The sequence below is a fragment of the Gasterosteus aculeatus genome, chromosome 12, assembly GCF_964276395.1.
Source record: "Gasterosteus aculeatus chromosome 12, fGasAcu3.hap1.1, whole genome shotgun sequence".
In the NCBI taxonomy this organism is placed as follows: domain Eukaryota; kingdom Metazoa; phylum Chordata; class Actinopteri; order Perciformes; family Gasterosteidae; genus Gasterosteus; species Gasterosteus aculeatus.
This window is the reverse complement of record NC_135700.1, coordinates 20,497,870-20,505,575: the sequence shown is the minus strand read 5'-3', so window position 1 is coordinate 20,505,575 and position 7,706 is coordinate 20,497,870.

Genomic DNA, 7,706 nt, shown 5'->3' with positions numbered 1-7,706 from the left:
ATCTCTCTTCTCTTTTCTTTGTGTTTTTCTTTTTTGGAAGCGAGGACAGCAGATGGCGTTCCATGACCCGGTGTTTAGCATGGCACCGAGAAGGCTTCGGGGTGAGAGCAATGTTTAGTTCCAATTCATTGAAGGATTAGTGTGTGTGTGTGTGTGTGTTTGATGAGGACACATCTATGTGTATGTGTCTTGGCAGCCCATTCATTAGGACCTAAATCACCAACTAATACCCTCTGAGTTCTCTAAATGGGTTTGGATCCTCACAGCACAAGCGAGCCAATCTGTGGCGACTTTGGTCTTGACATTGTTAAAAGCCAGCGGTCCTTTTCACTGAACACACACACTTAAATACACCCTTTCAATAGCTGGAATTGCACCTACTGGACCTCCGTCAGGACCATTTTCACCCGGACGAGACTCCCACCCCAGGCAGCATTTCCAGGGTGTTCTTCACTAAGCATCCAGGATGAAAGACTATGGTTTGGTGATCAAAAGCCCATGCCACCTGTTGACCAAGGTAAACATTCATTTTGTTGTTTATTGTTTCCTCACATTTCTGCTGCTTCTGCTTTTCTGCTTTGGTGAAATTTTTTTTTTTTTGCAGATTAATCAGAGAAAATCAAAAAAATCCACCGTTTCTTGGTGCGACAAAACCCCACAAAAGCTTAAAAAACACAATACAAAATCAAACCCTGAGTGCACAGCAACATCTATGAAACAATACTTTCTGTTTGTGTACATGGCTTTATACCTCGGCCTCTTTTAGAAAACACCAGCGAGGAGGTTTGTTAAGGGCTCAAGATCAGATATTATATATAAAGGGGTCAAGATTTTTAATTGTTGAAAGAAACAAAATGTTTTCTCTTTAATTTAAGGTTAAAGTGTTATGTAAATATGTCCTGCCAAATGTTACTGCTGGACGTATCCTGCGTTTATATAATAATCTATTCTTGAGTTGACAAAACTGCAAACTGACCACTCATGTCTTCTCTTTAGTTTGTCCTGGAAAGATCTTTTCTTACCAAAAGTCACTATCATGCATTAGAAGAAGGTCAGCAGTGTGAACTGAGCCACAAATAAAACTCCTCCATCACGCAAGGAATAATGACCAAAACAGACAGAGAGGAAGAAAATGGTCCAACATCAGGCCAGAGATCATTAATTCAGCTGTCTCCGAGAGAAGAAGACGAATACGTGTTATTTTCATACAGCGTATTAAAATTGCAGCAATCTGTCACCAAAGGGGGGTGTTTTGTAAATGAGGAGACACTTAATATCTCCACATTGACTGTGGTCACGGAGGAGAAGAAGACCCTTTAGATCTTCTGCAGCCTTGAAGAATCTTCGACCGACACTCACCGGTCTGTGGCACAGATGAGGTCAATTGCTTCTCGCCTCCTGTGATGCTCACTGCCTGCTGTGACGTGGTTGTGAAGGAGCTGAAAGGTGGAATATGAAGAGTTCCTTTAAGTTCATCGGCACTGCGCCGAGATACGAGGAATAACAGGGGTCATAAGGTGAAGGTGTTCCTCACCCGAGACACCGAGACGCTCGTCCCTCCGCGACGCACCTTCTGAGGCTTCGTGCGAAAGCTTTTCCTCACTCTTCCGTTGCTCCATAGCAACAAACAAACCGTTTATTCCCAAAAAAGAATCTTGTGTTGGTGAAAGATACGTTGCTATAAGACGATATTTTGTGACGACGCAGTTCTCGACCGTCTTGTGCAGCAGATCAGGTCCTTGGGAAACAACGTAGTCTCACTGAGGACGAGATTCTAGCGGCATGATTACTCTTGATAATCAAAATAATAAGTGTGTGTAATAATGTGTGTGTGTGTGTGTGTGTGGAATCATCAGGCTCTCAGATTGCAAATCGTTATTGTAAAACAAGATGCACACAACATTTATTTTGCTGTTTTTGACTCATCTTGTTAAGAAGAGCTGGTAGATTTGAATTAATTTGCATAAATTTGGTCGAGGAAAAACGCCTCCGAGATTTTAAACGTGAGACGACAGCAGACTCAGACACATGCAATCTTCTGCTGAATGGTGAAAGTCATTTTGTGATGTAATCATTCTTACATTCCATGAGCACTGTGAACAAATACAAATAATAAGACAAAAAACAATCCATTGCATTTCAATGACTGTCGACGTGAAGTGACGACCTGCTTCACAAAGAGCACAAGCAAACGTTTAAAGACACGTTTGATGTAACGTCACTGCATTTGTTAATCAATTACAGATCCTGCATGTGCACCTCTTCGCTCATTAGTTTGCATAAATGTTTAAGCGATGAAGTTGTGGTTTGTCTCTCTAATAGTAGTAGTGTCAGTATCTGATCTATCCTTTTTAAAACCAAGCTTTTCTCTGTTGTTTTCTCCTCTGATCCCGGATCAGCTTCCTTTTCTTGCTTATCATGTTATCTACATTCATTGTTTTATTTTCTTCTTTCCAAACACGTGTTTGTACAAAATGCAGCATCTCGATGTTTCAGCAGATCCCTTTTGGAATAATTACTTTACTTAAATCTTAAGTCTGCAGCAAATACTAATATTATATGTGATTTTGATCCATAGTTATGGAGTTTAAAGAGGTTTGTCAAGTGATTTGTGTGAGTATTTGAACTCAAACGTACAACCACTGATTTCTGCCTTTTCTCACACACACACACACACACACACACACACACACACAACCTCTTTTTACTCTGAGCACAAAAGCTGTGCAGTGAGGTGAGACTGCGGGAGGAAAAGCATTTATCCAAGCCGAGTAGTGCTGATGACCCTCCCTGCTGGCTCTCTTTCTCCCTCAGGGGCAACGCAGGAAGCTTTTGTGTCAGCTGGACGGATTCGAGTGTGTGTGTGTGTGTGTGTGGGGGGGGATGTGCCGGGTTAGCGGGTTAGCGGCGGGCGGACCGCTGTCACACCACACACAGCTTTTTCAGGACACAGGCTGTACTTTTGACATGTGTCTACTGACATTACCCGTGATGCCGCCCCACCTCCCCCTCTCCCCCGGCTAGGGTTGTCTTCTCGCCTCACGCGGGTAATGGTGTGCGAGACAGGTCGAGAGAGGGAGAGGGAATATGCTGCGTCTGTGTGTGTGTGTGTGTGTGTGTGTGACAAAGAGAGAAACTCGGACTGAGCCAAAGGGGAAGTTGGAGAGAGAAGAAGAGCTTCTCCCACAGCTGTGGTGTTTACAGATGTGCCCCGTCTGTACGTGTGACTCTTTTCAGGCTATTTTCTCCTTCTTTTGATCTTTTGGTCTTTTGATTTCTTAAAATATAGCGTAAAGGTCAAACCGTCTCCCCGTGGAGACGACTTGATGGAGCCGTGTGCTCATTAGCGCTCAGCATCTACAGCAGTTGTGTGTGTGAGTATTCCTCTGATGGTGCACACCATCATTCATTTGTGAAGCTTGGCTTGACTGAAGCTTGACTGAAAACAGATGAAGATGCCACTCAATCCAGATTTTGGGCTTTTTTGATTAATTACAGATCTGGAAAGGCTTTGATATTCAGTGTGGTGCGTAAATGAGCGTCTCCCTCCTCCACACTGAGTGGCCCGTTTGGCCTCTCGCTTTGCATGAAGCCCACAGAAACACCCAGAAGAACGCGCTCACACTCGCTTGCCTGTCACATTAATTTAGCTGCTTACTTTCCTCCGGCTCCTTTAAGCAGTTGTGACCCCCAAACAACGACACAAAGGCCTGAGAGGCCTCCGGCTTCATTTAACCTCCCTCCCCCCAACTACCTCTTCTAACGTCCCCTTCCTCTTCTTTTTTACACATTTATTTATTATATATGTTAACAAAACCGCGCCTTTGTCTGTAACAAATCTCCTTTGATTATCCAATTAGGAAAAATGTTATAAGGATGTGATAATCTGGGTTTTTTTCTTCTGAGATTGCAATGAATGTACGTTACCAAATTGGTCTGAATAGTTTGGATGCAACTCAGTCTCACAACAAAACGTGCAATAGCTACGTTGTGGAACGTGGTATTATCACGCTTTCTCCCCAAAATTGTGACAATTATACTACGCCAGGTTAATACTGTGGTTTATTTTGGCCCATTCATTGCCTTACGTCACTAGAAAACTAGAAACTAACGCAAAGTCTCCTACATTCTCTGATAGAAGATTATGAAAATATAACGCATACTTCTCGCTAGAAATGCCATCGAAATGCATACAAATGCTGATGGTTTCTTAAAATATTGTGTTTTTCACAGATAATAGACCATTTTCTTTCTTTAGCTGAGGGGAAGTTGATAGTCACGTGACCTCGTTGCAACTAAAACGTATTGTCACGCTTTCTCCCCAAAAGCGTGACAATACCACGTTCCACAACGTGGCTATTACAAGTTTTTCTGTGAGACTGGGTTGTTTGGGTGACATACTGTACTATGGATATTACTACTATTTTACCATAAACTGTACCGTCAGTTTTAGGTCATTTGAATGTCACATTAAACAGTAGACTTTAAAAAGTGTTCTACTAATTTTCTCTTTATGACATACTAATCTGTAACCTTTAATAATCTGCATGCTGCGCTCCATCGTTCCCGGACCAGCAGGTTCAGGAACAGCTTCGTCCCTGCGGCTGTCACTCTACTGAACTCTGCCCCCCCTGAACTCTGAACTCTGCCCCCCACCCTCACACACCCATCTCCCTCAGTGACTGTACTTCCCCCCTCCTCCCTGGCTTGACTGCCACACCTTCCTCCACCCACTGAACATTTGCACTGTTATTGCATATCCATTTCTTACTGTTCATATTGCATAACTATTTCTTACTGTACATATCTATTTATTCACTTATTACACTTTACATCTGCACGTTTTGCTATTTTTGCACCTTTGAATCTAATCTAATCTAAACCAGAGGAAGTATAACGTCTTCATTCTAAGCATGTTTCTCCAAAGACAGACCAGAATTATGTGTTACATTGTGAAATATTTCATAATGTTGATGACTGAATGTATTTAGTGGTAAAATAACGGCGCTCAGTGGGAGTTGCATGGGGATGATACGGAAACCATCGCTTCAATGTGTGAAATTAACAATATTTGTTGGAATGTGTTTGAATCTCCTGAACATTTGAGTTTCTCTCGAGAGCTTCTTTGGATGTGCGATCTTAATTACCTCCGAGGACCTCCTCGTTACGACTGCGCTTGATGGAGGAGGACGTGAACCAAGTTTATAATCACGTTCAATTAGCGCTCCTTCACATTTTATTTGAGCCTTTCGACTGTGCTAATCACTTATATGTACCAATTATTTGCTTTGCTGAGCTTGTTAACCCCCGCGTTCACCTCGGCGGTTGAAGCGATTGCTGTGAGGAGCGTTTCACACTTTCCCTTTTTATGAAACGCACCTTCTTTTTTTTTAGTGTCTGCGAGCCATTAATCTGCTGCTGGTCATTGATCAGTCTGCATATGCATTTAGCCTCCGGGTTCATCACTAAACAGAGCTCAGATGTATCGTTCCTTCATCCTCCTCATCACCTCGTATCCCTCGATATGAAGTTTCCAAATTGTTTAGTTTGTCTTTAGTTTGTCTTTAACAGAGACAAACTAAAAATATTCCTCCTCAGCATGAATGTCGTCGACTGATCCTCTGGTCCAAAGTCAGGGTTTGTTTTGTGCCTCAACGTCTGAACTTCTGTCCATCTCGATGGTCCCATTGAGGATCTGAGATGTTCGTTTGGGCGCTTTAGGAGTTTTTTGTGGCTTGTTTTCTCCCTCAGCTTCCAGTCTTATTAGTCAATATTAAACAGAGTGACATTGATGACACTTCTGTGTAGCACCTAGTTAACGTTGGTGTTATTTGTGCAATCAATCTTTTCAAAGCACAGAAAATAAATTTCATGTTCTAATAATCCATCAAGTACCAACTGTAATGGTTCTTCACAGGCCTCATAAACGTTCATTGTTGCATGTATTGTGAACACAAGAACATGAATTGTATTTCCTGATGCAGATGTGGAGCTTTTATTCTAATCTTCTGTCATGCTTTATATTCAGTAAGGTGGGTTTTTTCCCCCCACTGGCTACAGGAAAGAATTGGCTGTGTTTCACTTCACCTGAATCCTTTCAAATCCCTTCTAGTCCCACCCGGAAAAATGATTAACAGTTTAGCCATTGTTCTCACAAGTCTGTGTGATCAAAGAACAGGGGGGGGGCGCGCGCACGCTTTTAGAACTGTAAAAGCATTGAATTATACACAACTCAACACACACACAGGGACACGCACACAAAGCCCTTCTCTAGTGCGAGTCCCCGGTGCTGAGTGGGCTCTTGTGTCCGGCACGGCCTGATGAAAGCGTCTCATCTTAAGGACGGGTCAGGAGATGGAGCGAAGGCTGAATGCTATCAAAGGGACCCAAATGACCTCTGGGAGCTGAAGCACCGGTGCTCTCTGCCTCTTTACGAGCTCCCTTTAATCTCACACCGCTCTCCGCGAGCACTTGGTTATCCGTCGAGTGAAAGGGAAAAGAAAGAAAAAATCTCTTTAAAAGAAAAAAATAGATATTGCACCCTCACGCACCGCTCTCAGTTTTCGTCAGGCGACTTGGTTCTGGCCCAAATCGCCGTGGAAACACATACAGGGCGGGGATGGAGGAAAGGAGTCAGGGGAAGATGGACACATAAAAAGGTGGAAAAAAAGAGGGAAGGAGCTCATCATTTTGCCCTCCTTTTCTTCTTCGGTGCCACAAATCAGACTGCTGTCAGGTAAGAGGGGGAGTGAAACATTCGCCTCCCCCGCTGGAATGGGCCGAGCAGAGGAAATGGGAGAGGAGCGAGGTGCCTGCTTCACTCCTCCACAGCAGAAGATGTCGAGAGAAGAAAAAACATCTTCCATCAAAAGGTTTTTGAAGGCCGAGCTTTTTACAGCAGCACATGCGAATATAGAACGTCATAAAAATACCATAAAAAAAGCCATCGTAAAGTAGGTCATGAAAAGGTCAGTCTAGTTTCTCAAAAATATAACGTGCAACTACATTTTGAAACTATATTGACCCTGAATTAATTTTCTATTGAGGAAACATTTGTCTATGAAAGCCCAAATAAATGTCAGGGTGAGATGAGGGCAAGGCATCTCATTTCAAATCAACTTGGCCAAGTATTGAAAAGTCAAAAAGGGACACGAGGCTCGATCACTTTTATCTGTCAGCATTTGTCAACCTTTAACCGAAGGCGCTGCCTTCCTTAACCCCAAACTCCCCGTTTGAGGTTCGGCCGTTTAACCGGTCGGGTGAAAAGCAGCAGGACTCTCATCCAGTCAGAACCCCCCCCCCCGACCCCCATCAGAGTGAAATCAGTGCACTCCCCACCACGCGGGGGGGGGGGGCGCAGGCAGAGGAGACGCTGAACACGTGGTGGTCTGACGCACATGAAGCGTTTCGCAATCGTCAGTGACACCAGCACAAGGCCACAGATTCCCACGGCAGCTCGTCCTTCTCTGAGGTGTGTGTGAGGAATGTGTCTCTACTGGTTCTGTGATTGAAGTGGGAGAGAGTGTGTGTGTGTCTCTTGGCAGGCCCGTCCGATCCTGAGCCGTGTCTCATTCCTCCCACTGTCGCCTCAAACCATCCCGCCTGGAGACAAAAGCAGTTAACTCGCACCTTTTTTTTATTTATTTTTAAACATTAGATTTAGTCTTTCGTGCCGCTGTGTGCGCGCTGACAGATATGTGACATTT